The 19,406-nt window shown below is 38.0% G+C and overlaps 1 protein-coding gene across 3 annotated transcripts in view; it reads left to right on the top strand.

The window, feature by feature from the left end:
• The window catches only part of LOC136853069 (excitatory amino acid transporter 2-like), a 224,122-nt gene that overhangs the window by 8,645 nt on the left and 196,071 nt on the right, over window positions 1-19,406 (top strand). For 2 of the 3 annotated variants that reach the window (XM_067128323.1, XM_067128320.1), the window contains exon 1: window positions 6,253-6,730. The exons of the other annotated variant lie outside the window; for it this stretch is intronic. The gene's annotated coding sequence lies outside the window, so the exon portion shown is untranslated. Of the gene's footprint in view, window positions 1-6,252; window positions 6,731-19,406 lie in introns of those variants that run through there. 3 annotated transcript variants of the gene reach the window in all.

The raw sequence follows: 19,406 nt of genomic DNA, 5'->3' as shown, positions 1-19,406 counted from the left end.
TTTATCAGCCATTATTCTTCTGACCTATCTCAAGTAACGAAATGTAAAACATAAAAGCTTAAAGTACGCGCTGCCCTAAAATCGAAAACTACAGTATCTGCAAAATTTTCGAAATTGAGATATGCCACCTGTTGGGCTCTTGAAACACTAATACACGACTTACTGCAGTTTCAGAATGATTCTTCAATGCTTTCCGCCAATATTTAAGGGGCCCATCTACAGTATCTGCAAAATCGGTAGTAAGGCAAGGAAGTATCTACCATTTTTCTCAGTTTTGTATTTTGCAGAAACTGCACCCTTCCATTTTAGGGCAGCGCGGGTATGGTACGCGATGTGTCAGTTCCCTATGCCAGTTTTTCCAGTTACGTAACTCTTGAGTGACGTCAGTGTAGCAGAAACTTTCGTGTTTATGTGACTTGAAAACATTATGAGATGTGTTGGTGTGTGTGTTTGTTTATTTTTTTTTTTTAGTGTCGCGACCCAGGGGACCCATTTTCGTTTTTACTGACCTGCATAATTATAACCTTTTAAATAGTCATGGTGTTGAAAGTGGGCAAAGGAAATTTATGTAGGGTTGGGCTCTTTCTGTCGTAAGTGATGGTGAAAGAACATTAGTAAGTATATGTATATATATATATGTATATATATATATATATATGTACATATACATACTTATATGCATATATGTGCATGTATATATTTTATATATAAAATATATATAATATATATATGTATAAGTATATATATGTATATATGCATATATATATATATATATATATATATATATATATATATATATATATATATATATATATATATATATATATATATATATATATATATATATATATATATATATATATATATATATATATATATATATATATATATATATATATATATATATATATATATATATATAATCTAAGAAACAGATAATATATACGGGAGAAAGTTGTAGCATTATGAAGCTGAAGCAGTATAAGGCACCAACAATATGCAGTATTTAATAGCCAAACTGATGATTTGAGAACTAGGACTTTAGGGCAACGTGGTACTTAAGGCTTTCTCAGAGTTCACCTTCACCAAAAATAATAGCCTCTACAAAAATAAGCGGTGAAAGTCGATGCAGACACTGGGATGGAAACACCATTGGTAAATGGATGGGTAAAATTGCCCTTTATCACCATACATGTTATATTTAGCTATTTCAGTGTCACCATGTCCTGGTCATAGATCCCCTCATGCAGACGAATTGAGGTGTCAAAAGGTAAAATTTACAGCCCTTGCCAAAATTAGTATTTCATGTCCAAAACTCACAAGCTTGCTTGCAGATTCTAGTTATAAGTAGTGAGTAATTGTAACTCATGATTAACGGCGAACTTACTTACTTCCTTGATATTTTTGAAATAGATTTTATTTGTTTTTCAAGGGGGTGTAAACCGTCATGGCGGAGTTTTTTGACTAAAAAGTGGCAGTTTATATACAATATATTATATATATATATATATATATATATATATATATATATATATATATATATATATATATATATAATCACACCCAGTAGAGGGTATGCTATATTTCATATGGTACTAGCCGCTGGCCTCACCAAAGAAAAGCCCCATTCAGTTGACATGTGAGAAATACCAGACGTTTCACATTACCAAAATCATCCTCCTTGGCAAAGAGTGAGATTGCTATCATGGTGAGTTTCAAAGGATTGCGAAATTGGACGCCTTATTTAAGGAAAGTTTCAACAGTATCGGATTCTCTATTAACGTTGTTTTGCTGTTTATTTTTTTTTTCAGCACAGTTTTTCCCTAACAGGGACCGACTCCTGAGTAAAGACAAGATAACAAGATAGCTATCTCTGTTATACTCGTAAAGCTCTTCGTTGGGTGAGTCGGTAGAGCTATGGACTGGCACTCGCTAGACCGGAGTTCGATTCCCCGGCCGGCTGATGAAGAGTTAGAGGAATTTATTTCTGGTGATAGAAATTCATTTCTCGCTATAATGTGGTTTGGATTCCACAATAAGCTGAAGGTCCCGTTGCTAAGTAACCAGTTGGTTCTTAGCCACGTAAAATAAGTCTAATCCTTCGGGCCAACCCTAGGGGTGTTGTTAATCAGCTCAGTGGTCTGGTAAAACTAAGGTATATTTTTTTTGTTATATTCGTACTCAGAATTGATGGATTGAGGATGAACCAACTTTGCGGAAAACATTCCACATTTATGCACTTATGCAGAAGACTCTTCAGCAGGACATCGAACCCCTTGCACACACCATGCCATTCACGTCTGTTTTGCACGCGCTCTCAAGCTTTCGAGATGCTGAGGCCCCTCCTTTCCAATACCTTTTTCACTCCTGTCCAGACCTGTATTGGTCTTCTCCTCGTTCTCAGTGCTTCTGATTTGTATGGCCTTTTCCCCAGAATATCATCCTTCATTCTTTCCACGCGACCAAACCATCTTAGAATGCACCCATCCACCCTTTTTTCACCTTTAACCTTTTTACTTCTTTGTACCTCCACATTTCTCAGCCCTTCGGTTCTGCCCATGCCGCATATACTGTTCAAATAATTCATCTTTAAAACTTCAACAGTTTTTCTTTCTTCTGCATTCAGCATCCAAACTTCACTTCTGTAAACGAGAGTGGCTTAACAGTTGCTTCAGACATTTCAACTGTGGTTCCCATTAACACTACAAGCTTCCTTCCAGTCTTGTGTTTACATCCTGCCACCACCTTCCTTGTTTCACCTGTTCCATGACTCCCTCTTTCATCCTACCAGCTTTTGATATATTTACTTTTGAATATTTATACAAATTTACTACTACCATTCCCACACCATCCATACTGACAGTTATTGTTCAATCTTTTGGTCGTTTTCTCTTGTCGCTTTACTACTTCTGGTCAGACATTAAACAGCTAGGGAGACATATTTCACTCGCCTAGGCTCCATTTTTACATCGAACTAGTCACTTTCTCGCCTACAAATTCTTACGCATACTGCAATTCCAACATATAAACATTTTATAGATCCAGACAACTTATCTTTTGTACTGTACATCTTCAGCACCCTCCACATTGCCTCATATATATATATATATATATATATATATATATATATATATATATATATATATATATATATATATATATATATATATATATATATACACATACATACATATATATATATAATAATTATGGTCCATGTGGTCCAGTAGTTATCAACCCAGCTTTTGCTTTGGGGGTTTTACCTCATCCCAAAACACTTGTTCTTGTAGCTGCCACATTTAGAGTAAAAAAAAAAGTCCTACAACAACTGATGAATGAGTTCGTAAGTTTTGCTGTCCATAATGTATTTTTTGTCACAAATTTTGGATCTATCGCATTATTGCTTTTATTAAAAGAATCATTATCCTGTCAAAAACACTTGGCCATTCTGGTCATGACCCCGGTATTAACCTGGTATGTGTCCACCTTTGTCAAAGTCCGGGGTAAACTCATGCTAAGTAAAGTAATAGACGGCCGCACGAAGATATCGTTTATTAATATAAAATCTGTCGACCACGCAATATAGAAATCGGTGTATATAATGCTTTGGTCCCCGACGGGCTAGTACTAAACACGGCGTCCCAAGGAGCTTCCGCTATGTTTAGTACCAGCAACTTGGAGTAGGTGGATACATACCGGGTTAACACCCATGACCCCAGCCACACGACTGAAGCATAAACAGCTGATAAGCCAAAGCAAACAATGGCTTGCTTACATCAAACCACCTCTGGCGTAGGACTCTCTTCATCAAAGAAAATCCACGAAGCGAAGCAACGTGAACCCCGTTTCTAGCCCATGCAAATTCTCGTACATTTCTCTTCTTTTAGTTATATATCATTTTAGGTTTACAGGTACTGTGTTAACATTCCTTTCATGCAAAGGTGTTAACTGTTGGAAATTTAGCGAGTAAATATACTAAATTATTTATTTATTTATTTACAGGTACTTGTTTTATTTATTTACTAATTTTATATTTATGTCTATTTGTTTATTTATTTATTTATTGATTTTCCGGTCTTCTTTGACGTAATTTTGTACTTATATACCGCAGTCACTCACTTTGAACAGATTCTAGTCTATCCTGCGCAAGGTTACCTAATGTAAGATGCATGAAGGTTTCAGATCATCTGCCATTGATATATTCCTTCTGATATGCGTCTTGTATTCCCTCCCACGGCAGAAACAGATTAGCAGCAGAGTTCCCCATTTTGCAGGTAGCTAGATATCGTTTAATATCTGAGATGTTTTAGGTACATGTTAGTTTTCTGTAAAAGAAAACTATTGAGATGGCTTTTTGTCTGTCTGTCCGCCCTCAGATCTTAAAAACTACTGCGGTTAGAGGGCTGCAAAGTGGTATGTTGATCATCCACCCTCCAATCATCAAACTTACCAAATTGTAGCCCTCTAGCCTCAGTAGTTTTTATTTTATTTAAGGTTAAAGTTAGCCATGCTCGTGTGTCTGGCACCGCTTTAGGTGCCAACAACACAGGCCACCACCCGGCCGTGGCTGAAAGTTTCATGGGCCGAAGCTAAGAGTTTCATGGGGCCGTGGCTGAGAGTTTCATACAGCATTATACGTTGTACAGGAAACTCGATTGCGTCCAAGAAACTTCGGCTCATTTTTTACTTGTTTCTTCTTTTACTGATGTGTAATCAGTAGTCTTCATTATTTTTTATTTCCTCATAACTACTTTGAAAGTAAAGTTAATTGCAAACACTTACCAACATTGCAGGACCGTCATGCTGTTTTTGCCAGCCTAGTAACTTGTAATCTGGTATACCCACTGACATAAGTTTTATGGGCTAACTGCTTATCTTCTAAATCAAAACCTTATTACATTTTCATGTGAGTTGCGTTTTGGTTAAGTTTGCCACTCATCTGCAGGTTATCAGGACTACATGAGAAATAGTTATATTTTTCTAATAATTCATTATTTTCCAGGAAACAGTTTATGACACTTATTGCAAATCGGAGTAGGGTCTGATTTAAGTGTTTTCACTTTATTGTTTGATTGTTATGACCAGTGAAGTGTAATGAAAGGAAACAACAGCTTTCTGCTGTTTATGAAGAAAAAGTGGAATAATGCAGAGTACCTTGGTAACTATACTGGTCAGTTTGACGTAAGTTTGCAATTATTAATTACCCTTTCATGTTGATTTACCTCTTGGCCATCTGGACTTGCTAATGAACGAGTGTTAAATCATTTTCGAAAATATACAACGTTTGGTTGACAAGCAGTAAAGCAAAAGGAATAGGTTGTGGTTGTTTTGCTTCACTATGTATTGCATTAACAGTTCATTTTCTATGTGGATTAGGTATATTTTCCAGATGATAAGTTCACCAGTGCATGCATTCTTTTTACTGTAAATATAGTCTGAGTAACGGATCTGTTAATACGAAATGCTTCATTCCTCTGCAACTAAGAGAGAGAGAGAGAGAGAGAGAGAGAGATGGGAGTTTGGATAGGGGCCTTGAAACGATATGATGCTCTCTCTCTCTCGCCGTCGTCTCAGAGTTGCATTGGCTAAGGAGGAACGGCTGTTGGGGGGAAAGAGAGAGGGAGAAGTAGGGTGCATAGGAAAGGGAAAAAAAGGGGAGGAGGGAGTGGCGTACAGAAAGAGAGATACTATGGGGACTTTCTGATACCTCTCTCTCTCTCTCTCTCTCTCTCTCTCTCTCTCTCTCTCTCTCTCTCTCTCTCTCAGCCTCGTCATGGCTGTCTGTAAATATAATTCTTTCGTAGCTTCATGGTTTCTGTTACATAGGTACCTGGGGCCTTATTGTGAATCTCTTTAACCTCCATCTGTCTCAGTCTGTCTTTTTTGCCCCCTCTCTCTCTCTCTCTCTCTCTCTCTCTCTCTCTCTCTCTCTCTCTCTCTCTCTCTTACAGCCTTATCATGGCTTGCTGTCTATAGAATTCTTTAGTGGCCTTGAGGTTTCTCATACTTAGATACTTATAGTCTTGTTGTGATGTGATTCCCTTAATCTCCATCTCAGCCTCTCTTTTTAAGTCTCAGGTTCTCCTCCTCTCTCCCTTCCCCAGTCTCTCTCTGTCTCTCTTACTCTCTTAGCATTTTCGTTTTTTCCCTCTCTCTCTCTCTCTCTCTCTCTCTCTCTCTCTCTCTCTCTCTCTCTCTCTCTCTCTCTCTCTCTTCCTCATCTGTAGCTCCACCGTGACCAAAAGAGCCAGGAGCAGCAGCAGCAGCATCATCCATCCCCCGTAGCACGCACAGGCAGCCAGCAGACGACCACACACTCGCACACCACCGTTTGCAACTCGTTCTTCTCGTCGGCACAGACAGAGAGAGAGGAGACATCGCCCGGCTCCCGACGCGCCCGTCAGCTCTCGGTCCCTGTCTGTCTCTTTGACTCAAGCCCCGCTGCCGGTGTGTCCTTTTTTCCCTCCCCCCCACGAATTCCGGCCCCGTTCAGTCCCGCACGCTCGCTTCGAGGGACGTCTTGACTTCTTCTGCGGGAACCTGACGATTGTTTGCCGCTCGTCCTCTCACCCAATCCTGTAATCTGGAGCAGTTCACAGAGTTCGCCTATTTCCAGAGCTCCGGCCCTCTGCGAACAGTGGAAGGCCGGTGGGTACCGAGACCCGAAAAGCAGAATCACTACCGACACTCTTCGGTCACAATTCTCTTCAGTAGAGACTTCGGATAAAAGGTTGGTTCGTGAATGTGCTGGTTATGTTTTATTTTACCTTAAGGGTTTTGCGGTTTCGGTTGGCTGCGGCCTTGATTACTTATTTGAAGAATAGCAGCAACGAGACTATTTTTTTATCATTCATTTAGCTTTCAGTTTGTTTATAAGACTTGTTCTTTCCTTAGGTGGTACGTTTCCTGGACGTTTTTTGTAATATAAGTAAAAAACTCATTAAAGAATATTTTAAGCTTTGAGAACGACGAAAATTGTCTAGTGATTAGTTCTTATGTAACGTTGCCGAATGGAACGCATACGACAGCGTTCGTTCCGTGCTGGGAAATGTAAATAGCTTTTTTGTGCTAGAGTAAACTACGTAAGAAATCCATTTCATATTTTATTAGTGGACGTTTTTCCTTTAAGCAAGTGGAACGTTTTCCAGGTAAAAGTTGAAAGAACGTTCCTCCCCTAACCGGTCGAGCAAAAGACCGCTTGTTATCCTAAAACTATATAAAGGTTTGTGTAGATTGAGAAATTATTAAACGACCCTTTTCGATAATCTCTGTTTATGCCGGAAGTGTGGAAGAGGCCCAAGAAGGTGTCGGGAAGAGAGAGAGAGAGAGAGAGAGAGAGAGAGAGAGAGAGAGAGAGAGAGAGAGAGAGAGAGAGAATGAGCTGGGCCCGGCGAGAATGGACTCGTGAGAGATATGGCCGTCTTTTGATCCCGTCCTACCATTCAAATAAAGAGCTGCTTTTGCTCAGGTATCCATTCCTCTACCTTCTAGGTTTTCAATGCTGTCAGTACTTCCGTGTTCCCCAGTTCCGCTAATCTTCCCACTTTCAAGAATCGAGTTTGTTTCCTCATTCTCTTCCTACGGGCAGTAGACAAGAGTTGCTCTTGCCGTCGGTATTCCTATGAATAACTAAAAATAGATCATAGACCCGAAGGCTGCCGTTCCCAAGTAATACGACGACTCAAGACAGTTGCCACATCGGTAATTTGTGTGGAATATGAGAAACTCGTGTGAATAAATGGACAACCTGTTGCTTTTAACGTTAAGTCTCGCCCTCTGTGGCACTCGAAGCAAGGAAGACCTTCAGACGTACGGGGTACTTGCGTGTTTGTCGATACTATTGATTCGTAGCTGAAGGGCTCTCTCTCTCTCTCTCTCTCTCTCTCTCTCTCTCTCTCTCTCTCTCTCTCTCTCTCTAATGACGGCGGTGACTGATGTTCTCATTGCTGGAATGACTGCCCGACAAGGTAATAGATTTCTGACGTAAGGGACTGGTTTTAGTTGGCAGGGATTATATATATATATATATATATATATATATATATATATATATATATATATATATATATATATATATATTTATATTTATATATATATATATATATATATATATATATATATATATATATATATATATATATATATATATATATATATATATATATATTTATACCTAGAAGGCAGTCACGTTCATTTTTAATTGCTGACCACCGTGTACAGATCAGTTTCCGCATCATTTCCATCTTAATGTATATCTGCAATAATGTGCAAAGTCCCATCCATCCCAACACATTTTTCTCCTCATTCAGCCAGCACATTCTGGATCTCCATATCAAAGATAGTGAAATTTGCACATTTTTGACCAACCTGTTATCTTCCATTTTCTCCATGTGGTCAAACCACTTCAAAACAATGATTTATTTAAGGTCTTTTAACCTGTTTGCTGTCTTCATATTTTGCATTTCTTAAACCCATCTGACTTCGCTGTCGAACGTCTCAGCTCCAGAGATCCTTTGTTCCTCTCACCGTTAGACTGTGGAACAGCCTCCCTGAGGATGTCATAAATTGGAACTTCAGAAGTTCAAGCGGAGGTGCAAGGCTTTGCTACCCTAATACAGTTCAACTTCTATTTTAATATTTTACTTACATTTTTATTTATTTTTTAATTTGTTAATGTATCTGTTTTTCTCATAACTGATCTCCTCTTTCTGTATTTCCCATTACCTTCCGTTACTTCTTTCGAGTGAAAACCATATTCTTTGGAAGCTTGAATTTCAAGTCAATGGCCCCTGTGGCCATGTTCCATATGAATAGAGTTCATCTTCTGAATAATAATAATAATATTATTATTATTATTATTATTATTATTATTATTATTATTATTATTATTATTATTATTATTATTATTATTATTATACTACAATGATAGTACATCTCAGCTGCTTTTGCCTATCTTTCTCCTCCGGGTTCAGTTCCCAGTGAGAATCCTCATAGGGCAGTATTCAGTGCACCTCTCTTGATACAATGTAGGCATTGCCAAATGTTTGCAGCGCACCCCTCGCTGCACCCTCTTTTTAGCCGTTTACTTTGCCCTATTCCCCCCTTTCTTCAGTATTGCTGTCCAACCACTCCAACTCCCCCTTTTCACTGTCTTGAGCGCTAATTGGCTGAAAGTGCCCAGTGCTTAGCTTCATAGCCGAATATTCATAAGTCAAAAACCCAGGTGAAAAAATTAAGTAAAGCACCGATTTCAGTTTCAAGGCGACCACTGCCTTAGGTCTTGTCTTCAATCAGTTGGGTATGGTGGGTGGCCACTTTCTTGGTAATCAGTTACTCATGGTGGGTGGCCACTTTCTTGGTAATCAGTTACTCATGGTGGGTGGCCACTTTCTTGGTAATCAGTTACTCATGATGGGTGGCCACTTTCTTGGTAATCAGTTACTCATGGTGGGTGGCCACTTTCTTGGTAATCAGTTACGTATGGTGGGTGGCCACTTTCTTGGTAATCAGTTACGTATGGTGGGTGGCCACTTTCTTGGTAATCAGTTACTCATGGTGGGTGGCCACTTTCTTGGTAATCAGTTACGTATGGTGGGTGGCCACTTTCTTGGTAATCAGTTACTCATGGTGGGTGGCCACTTTTTGGTAATCAGTTACGTATGGTGGTGGCCACTTTCTTGGTAATCAGTTACGATGGTGGGTGGCCACTTTCTTGGTAATCAGTTACTCATGGTGGGTGGCCACTTTCTTGGTAATCAGTTACGTATGGTGGGTGGCCACTTTCTTGGTAATCAGTTACCCATGGTGGGTGGCCACTTTCTTGGTAATCAGTTACGTATGGTGGGTGGCCACTTTCTTGGTAATCAGTTTATGTATGGTGGTGGCCACTTTCTTGGTAATCAGTTACTCATGGTGGGTGGCCACTTTCTTGGTAATCAGTTACGTATGGTGGGTGGCCACTTTCTTGGTAATCAGTTATGTATGGTGGTGGCCACTTTCTTGGTAATCAGTTACTCATGGTGGGTGGCCATTTTCTTGGTAATCAGTTACGTATGGTGGGTGGCCACTTTCTTGGTAATCAGTTACTCATGGTGGGTGGCCACTTTCTTGGTAATCAGTTACGTATGGTGGGTGGCCACTTTCTTGGTAATCAGTTACGTATGGTGGGTGGCCACTTTCTTGTAATCAGTTACTCATGGTGGTGGCCACTTTCTTGGTAATCAGTTACGTATGGTGGTGGCCACTTTCTGGTAACAGTTACTCATGGTGGGTGGCCACTTTCTTGGTAATCAGTTACGTATGGTGGGTGGCCACTTTCTTGGTAATCTTTACGTATGGTGGGTGGCCACTTTCTTGGTAATCAGTTACTCATGGTGGTGGCCACTTTCTTGTAATAATCGTTCGTATGGTGGGTGGCCACTTTCTTGGTAATCAGTTACGTATGGTGGGTGGCCACTTTCTTGGTAATCAGTTACGTATGGTGGGTGGCCACTTTCTGGTAATCAGTTACGTATGGTGGTGGCCACTTTCTTGGTAATCAGTTAAGTATGGTGGGTGGCCACTTTCTTGGTAATCAGTTAAGTATGGTTACTTTCTCGTAATCAGTTACTTAGGGTGGGTGGCCACTTTCTTGGTAATCAGTTACTCATGGTGGGTGGCCACTTTCTTGGTAATCAGTTACGTATGGTGGTGGCCACTTACTTGTAATCAGTTACGTATGGTGGGTGGCCACTTTCTTGGTAATCAGTTACGTAAGGTGGGTGGCCACTTTCTTGATAATCAGTTGCGCAGGGTGGGTGGCCACTTTCTTGGTAATCAGTTACGCAGGGTTGGTGTCCACTTTCTTGGTAATCAGTTACGTATGGTGGGTGGCCACTTTCTTGATAATCAGTTGCGCAGGGTGGGTGGCCACTTTCTCGGTAATCAGTTACTTAGGGTGGGTAGCCACTTTCTTGGTAATCAGTTACTCATGGTGGGTGGCCACTTACTTGGTAATCAGTTACGTATGGTGGGTGGCCACTTACTTGGTAATCAGTTACGTATGGTGGGTGGCCACTTTCTTGGTAATCAGTTATGTAAGGTGGGTGGCCACTTTCTTGATAATCAGTTGCGCAGGGTGGGTGGCCACTTTCTTGGTAATCAGTTACGCAGGGTTGGTGTCCACTTTCTTGGTAATCAGTTACGTATGGTGGGTGGCCACTTTCTTGATAATCAGTTACACAGGGTTGGTGGCCATTTTCTTGGTAATCAGTTATGTATGGTGGGTGGCTACTTTCTTGATAATCAGTTACGCAGGGTTGGTGGCCACTTTCTTGGTAATCAGTTACGTATGGTGGGTGGCCACTTTCTTGGTAATCAGTTAAGTATGGTGGGTGGCCACTTTCTTGGTAATCAGTTACGTATGGTGGGTGGCCACTTTCTTGGTAATCAGTTACTCATGGTGGGTGGCCACTTTCTTGGTAATCAGTTACGTATGGTGGGTGGCCACTTACTTGGTAATCAGTTACGTATGGTGGGCGGCCACTTTCTTGGTAATCAGTTACGTAGGGTGGGTGGCCACTTTCTTGGTAATCAGTTATGTAAGGTGGGTGGCCACTTTCTTGATAATCAGTTGCGCAGGGTGGGTGGCCACTTTCTTGGTAATCAGTTACGCAGGGTTGGTGGCCATTTTCTTGGTAATCAGTTATGTATGGTGGGTGGCCACTTTCTTGATAATCAGTTATGCAGGGTTGGTGGCCATTTTCTTGGTAATCAGTTACGTATGGTGGGTGGCCACTTTCTTGATAATCAGTTACGCAGGGTTGGTGGCCATTTTCTTGGTAATCAGTTACGTATGGTGGGTGGCCACTTTCTTGGTAATCAGTTAAGTATGGTGGGTGGCCACTTTTTTGGTAATCAGTTACGTAGGGTGGGTGGCCACTTTCTTGGTAATCAGTTACTCATGATGGGTGGCCATTTTCTTGGTAATCAGTTACGTATGGTGGGTGGCCACTTACTTGGTAATCAGTTACGTATGGTGGGTGGCCACTTACTTGGTAATCAGTTACGTATGGTGGGTGGCCACTTTCTTGGTAATCAGTTACGTAAGGTGGGTGGCCACTTTCTTGATAATCAGTTGCGCAGGGTGGGTGGCCACTTTCTTGGTAATCAGTTACGCAGGGTTGGTGGCCACTTTCTTGGTAATCAGTTACGTATGGTGGGTGGCCACTTTCTTGATAATCAGTTACGCAGGGTTGTTGGCCATTTTCTTGGTAATCAGTTACGTATGGTGGGTGGCCACTTTCTTGATAATCAGTCACGCAGGGTTGGTGGCCACTTTCTTGGTAATCAGTTCCGTACGGTGGGTGGCCACTTTCTTGGTAATCAGTTACGTATGGTGGGTGGCCACTTTCTCGGTAATCAGTCACGTATGGTGGGTGGCCACCTGACTGGTAAAGAGGAAAGGGTTAGCAACCTCGTCCCTGAAGATTATTATTATTATTATTATTATTATTATTATTATTATTATTATTATTATTATTCGGAAATTGAACCCTATTCAAATGGAACAAGCCCACAGTGGCCATTGACTTGAAAATCAAGCTTCCAAAGAATATGGTGCTCATTAGGAAATAAGAGGAGATAAAGGGAAATCCAAGCTGCGAAGTAGGCAGTTAATACCATGAGTCCCGCCTTTAAAGGGAAAGTCAGCGTGAATAGGCCCAGAGCTGAGTAGTCTTCTTTTGAAGTGGAATTTCAGCCATAATGTCGATGTTTTCAACTCTTGAAGTTCAGCCACAAGAGAGAGCGGCATTCCATGAAAAAAACAAGTAAAAAACGCGCTGGAGTTTCTTCGGCATAATCGAGTTTTATGTACAGCGTATAATGCTGTATGAAACTCTCAGCCAAACCCCATGAAACTTTCAGCCACGGCCAGGTGGTGTCCTGTGTTGTTGGCACCTATAGTGGTGCCAGACGCACGAGCATGGCTAACTTTAACCTAAATAAAATAAAAAAAACTACTAAGGCTAGAGGGCTGCATTTTGGTATGTTTGATGATTGGAGGGTGGATGATCAACATACCAATTTGCAGCCCTCTAGCTTCAGCAGTTTTTAAGATCTGAGGGCGGACAGAAAAAGTGCGAAGGGACAAATAGCCATCTCAATAGTTTTCTTCACAGAAAACTAAAATGCTTTGGGGGTTCTTCCAGAATTGCGTCGTGGAGGGGTCGAGAGGAATCCAATGTCTGACTGGAGTACGTTATCTCCAAATAGCTTCTGTGGGATCTTTCTTTCCTTTTAACGTAACTCCATTCATATTCTCTTTCTTCAATTTTACTTTCCACACTCTCGTAACGATTACACCTTTAAAACCATCTTAATCTCAGTTTCCCTTTCATTGCTGAATGATCTCATAGGTCCCAGCTCTTGGCCTTTGACCTAAATCTTATATTCCATTCCATGCCATTCTGAAGTAATATATGTGAAAAGAAAGCCAAGAACAATCTAGAAATAAAAAAAATAGTTATTTCTAGAGAAAAGAGCATAAATGCTGATGCGACAGAAGCATTTTGATAAATTGCGTACGGGGCAAAGGGATATTTTCTACCCCAAGTTAATAGGGTATGGGACTTGATTCTTTCCGTTACTAAGAATCCCGTAGGGGGATAGTACCGTCAGTGTGCCTCGTGCGGTGCACTGTAGGCATTATTTAGGGTTCTTTGCAGCGTCCCTTCGGCCTCTAGCTGCAACCCCTTTCATTCCTGTTACTCTTTCTTCCATCTTACTCTCCACCCTCTCTAACATTCGATTCATAGGGCAACTGCTAGGTTTTCCCTCCTGTTACACCTTTCAGATCTTTTTACCCTCAATTTCCCTTTCAGCGCTGAATGACCTCACAGGTCCCAATGCTTGGCATTTGGCCTAAATTCTATATGTTCTGTTCTGTTCTAAGACAGACAATGTTTGATATATTTTGTCTGCCATAGATGTCTGTGGAAAGAACAACAACTCCCCAAGATCAGAAACGGAGGAACACTGTATTGAGAAATCCTTTATATAGATCATTGGTGAATGAGTCAGGCAACCTGCAGAGGAAAAGCCTAACGCAGCTCATTACTAAATGAGGCAATAGAGTTTACGTTAATGTTTGGTAAAAAAAAATACAGATATTAGATTCTGACATGCTCCTTTAAAATTAAAACTTGAGGAATTTTGAAATTTACTTCAAGTGACTGCTACGCAAATCCCTTCCTCTTGGCTTTTACATATAAGTTATATAATTATAATTATAAGTAGGCTGCTTCACGCTCCAATTTTCCCAGTATATTAATAGCTACAGACATCTTTGAAGGTGATTTGGGAGAACGCGGGCAGAATGTCAAAGGGAGTAAGGGCATTATTCTGCCATCATTAACTTGAAAGGAAGAGGACAGACTTCTAGAGCAAAAAAAGAGATAAAAAAAGAATAAGAGAATGAAAGCAAATTGATAATGGAATTAGAATGGGAAAAGAGACAGGAGAAAACAAGGAAATTGATATCAGAAGTAAAATGTTTTTGGGTATGTATGGTAATATGCATTCGGTCATGTGTGTGTATATATATATATATATATATATATATATATATATATATATATATATATATATATATATATATATATATATATATATATATATATATATATATATATATTATATGTGTATATATGTATATATGTTTCTATATATATATATATATATATATATATATATATATATATATATATATATATATAGCCGGGTATATATGCTAATATGCATTTGAGTTTCCTCACCACGAATGCCAACAGTCTTTGGTATACGTCTTGGCGTGTTCCCAGGATTATCGTCATTATTATACGCTTAGATGGAGGGTGTTGCACTATTTAAAGATTGCAGATTGCAGTCTCTCTCTCTCTCTCTCTCTCTCTCTCTCTCTCTCTCTCTCTCTCTCTCTCTCTCTCTCTCTCTCTCTCTCTGCGTTTTAGATTTGTTACATCTGGGAATTAATTATCAACTAAATTTTCAATACGTTTCTCTGTCTCGTTAGTTCTGTTGTTTATAATTCGTCCATTTAACATTAATGGTAATGTTAATCCAGTGTTTGAGATCCTGTTTAAATTTGTGTTTACCCATCTGAGACAGTTTGAAGGCAGGGTTTATATATATATATATATATATATATATATATATATATATATATATATATATATATATATATATATATATATATATATATATATATATATATATATGAAATTTTACCACACCGTGATTTTATATACAATCATGAAACTACAAATATCGTTTAATATCAATTCACGCTACTTCGGGAATATCCCCCTATGGGAATTATCACCGAAGGGGAATTAATAACTGATAAATGGATCGGTACTGCCGGGTCTCGATCCCTTGACACAGTTACCTTCCAACGACTCCATCTTGATGGCTCAGTGGGTAGACCGTCGACTGACTGGAGTCGTTTGGAAGATAACTGTGACGAGGGAGCGAGACCCGGCAGCACCAATCCATTTATCACTTATAAATTCCCTTTCGGTGACAATTCCCCATCGGGGATGTTCCCGAAGTAGCGTGAATTGATATTAAACGACATTTGTAGCTTAATGATTGTTATATATATATATATATATATATATATATATATATATATATATATATATATATATATATATATATAAAGATATATAGGATATAGGATAGATTCTTTTATATATATATATATATATATATATATATATATATATATATATATATATATATATATATCATATATATATGCAATTATTCTGTGCAGTAATACAATTACTAACGGGACCTCATTAAAACTGGATGGTATCTAGCGGAGATATTTATTCAAGGAAAGTTACAAGCTTTCCTAGTAGGACCAACATTCCTCATTGTCACAGTGAGGACTGTTGGTTCTAGAAAGCTTGTAACTTTCCTTGAATAAATATCTCCGCTAGATACCATCCAGTTTTAATGAGGTATATACATGTATATATATATATGTATATATGGACTTTGATTAAAGGGTAATTGGGGTACTCTTACTAAACTCTTACTCTTATTAAAGTGTGTTACAAGTAATTTGGGAGACATTTAAAGCGTTTAAAAAAATTCATTTTAAAAACATTTTAAGATCCTCTTGCTTTTAAAGGCTCCTGTATTGCAATGACTTTCGTGCTTTTTATAAACAACTTTGGACTGCCATGGCTTTTTTTTATATGTTCCAACAAATGATAAGAGTTTGGGTGTCATATTTTTCCTTGTCATCATTTCTATCCAAGCTGTCCATTTCAATTTGGCGTTACGGTTTTCCTCAATTTGCATTCAAGTCTTGAAGTTCTCAACTTCTGTCTCGCTATTTGTAACTGAAGTAGAAGTTCAGTGACTTAGTTTATTACCTTGTTTGTGGTGTGGGGATATTTTCTTCTTTGTTTGTAATCCAATTTACAGTGTCGTGACTTTTCCTTCTCAAGTTTTGGGTTTTTCTATTTTGATTGTCAAGGGAGTCTATGGATGCAAGTTATGGGTTATTGTATTATATTGTAATGATGTTTGTGCTGTTGTAACAACGTTATTTTGGCGTTTTTATACGTTGTAATAGACACATTTGTTACAACTGCCCTCGACTGATAGTCTCTGAAATGCTCTATATTTAATTATGTGTATATGTACAGCCTAGTAATTACTCTCACACACACACAAACACACACATATATATGTATATGTATATATATATGTATATAGATATATGTATATAGATATATATATATGTATATATATACATATATATACATATACACACACACATATATACTGTATATATAGGTGTGTGTGTGTGTGTTTATGTATGTATAAAGAATTGGGAAAGCGGTTGCTTGGCCCATGCCCCTTCCACCCCTGTCTGCAACCACCATAGCAGACTAATTACCAGCTACATCCAGCTACATAAATCACTGCATATGTCAACAGAGACGCTGTGTTTTTACACAGAACACGCCTAAAATCATTCGACCTCGCTTGGGAATCGAACCCGAGTTCCCGTATGGCAAGGCGAACGTCCCAGCTACTGGGAGATGATACGCACATACATACATACAAGAATTTTACTGATAAATGTAAGCATATATGTGATCTGGCATGCGTATGCATTTATAGACGTCTGCGTGTGCACACACGCACACACACACACACACACATATACATATATATATATATATATATATATATATATATATATATATATATATATATATATATATATATATATATATATATATATATATATATATATATATATATATATATATATATATATATTTCATTCACATTATTCACAGGAATTAAGGCGATCTTGATAAGCTTTGATAAGGTCCAGCATCATATCTGTAGAATGATCAAAGAAAAATCAAGTTCTGGAAACACGGAAAAGTGTAATGAATACGAAATTTTTAAGAACATTTTTAAGAAAAGAAACCAAAAGTCACTTAGTTTGGGAACACGTAAGATAGTAGGAAATTCGAGTGTAAGAGTGAAGAAAAATTAGAGCACGAGGTAAAAATGGGTTAGGAAACTGCAATGACTCCATCTTCATAAACACCATTTATTTTGTCATGGTATGCCGTTGACGTCACGTGACACCAGTGGTATTAATGATATTTGACTCGAATACTGCCTCGTTGATTAGCGCTCTAAAAGAGAGTAATTACTTGAAGCGATTTGACTTTGTGTTTATTAATCAGTCAACCTGATTTGTCAACTGATTTTAGCTGTCTAGTGACTGATGTCGACCAAAGCTTTATATATATATATATATATATATATATATATATATATATATATATATATATATATATATATATATGTATATGTATATTATATATGTATGAATATATACATATATATATATATATATATATACCAAAACTTTATATATATACAGTATATATATATATATATATGTATATATATATATATATATATATATATATATATATATATATATATATATATATATATATATATATATATATATATATTATGAAGCTGTGTCGACATCAGTCGCTGAACAACTATATGAAAATCTGCGTTTTTAATTCGGTAGAAATCAGTTGACAGATTAATATACACAAAGTCAAATCGCTACATTTACTCTCTTTTAGAGCGCTAATGAACGAGGCAGCAATCGAATCAAATGGCATTAGCGCAAAATAATGCCACTGGGGTCACATGACGTCAAGGGAACGTCATGGCAGAAAAAATGTGCTTATGCAGCTAGAGACATTGCAGTTTCCTAACCCATTTTTACCTCTTGTTCTAATTCTTCCTCACTATTACACTCGAATTTCCTACTCTCTTATGTGTTCCCAAACTAAGTGACTTTTGGTTTCTTTTCTCTTAGTATCATCCCCTACTTGTAAATTTCGAATTCGCTGTGCTTTTCCGTGTTTCCTAAGTTTGTCTGTTCTACAAAGATGAAATGGTTCTTATCAAAGCTTTTCAAGATCGCCTCAGTTCCTGTGATCAATGAATTATATATATATATATATATATATATATATATATATATATATATATATATATATATATATATATATATATATAATTTATATATACATTTATATATATGTATGTATGTGTGTGTGAATCATTGATTGGTTTGGAGGTTTTTAATGTATTTTATTCATGTCTGAATGTATGAACCCAATTATTCCACTATACACACACACACACACACACACACACACACACATATATATATATATATATATATATATATATATATATATATATATATATATATATATATATATATATATATATATATATATATATCTCACTCTCATATCCACTATGAATAGGCAAACTCGCTATCCATTTGTGCACGTGTATACGTAGATGTCGTATATGGTGAACGCTAGACAGTCTCTGCGACCGAGTGTTATCAAACATAGAAAATTGTGTACCAAGAAGGCAAGTGGTTGCGTCACATAATGTGAAGGCCAGAGAGTTGCTAGCGCAAGCAACGCGAAGCAGTTTTCCAAAACAAAGATTGTCAACACAGTTAGTCAGTCCAAAATTGTTGTTCGTATGCGGTTTTGCAAACACCAAGAAGTCCTTTGAAACTTCAGCTGTCAGATCCAAAGCATATCTGCAGTGTTTGTTGGGAACTTAATAATTAGTTGCTGGAAAACCCTTAACTTATAGCAAGAGCTGTTCCAACTCAATGCATGCGGCCTTTGACAGCAGTTTTGTTCTGTTACAGTGTTAATCTTCTTTACAGCAATTTTACTGCTTCTTGTTTGTGGCGTTATACCATTCACCATTGTGTATACTTGCGTGACGTCATTTTCAGCTTTACGTTGTATATTGATTGTTGCATG

The sequence above is a fragment of the Macrobrachium rosenbergii genome, chromosome 26 (genome assembly GCF_040412425.1).
Source record: "Macrobrachium rosenbergii isolate ZJJX-2024 chromosome 26, ASM4041242v1, whole genome shotgun sequence".
Taxonomy (NCBI): Eukaryota; Metazoa; Arthropoda; class Malacostraca; order Decapoda; family Palaemonidae; genus Macrobrachium; species Macrobrachium rosenbergii.
The sequence above is the reverse complement of the archived record's forward strand: the minus strand, read 5'-3'. Positions and strand labels throughout refer to the sequence as shown.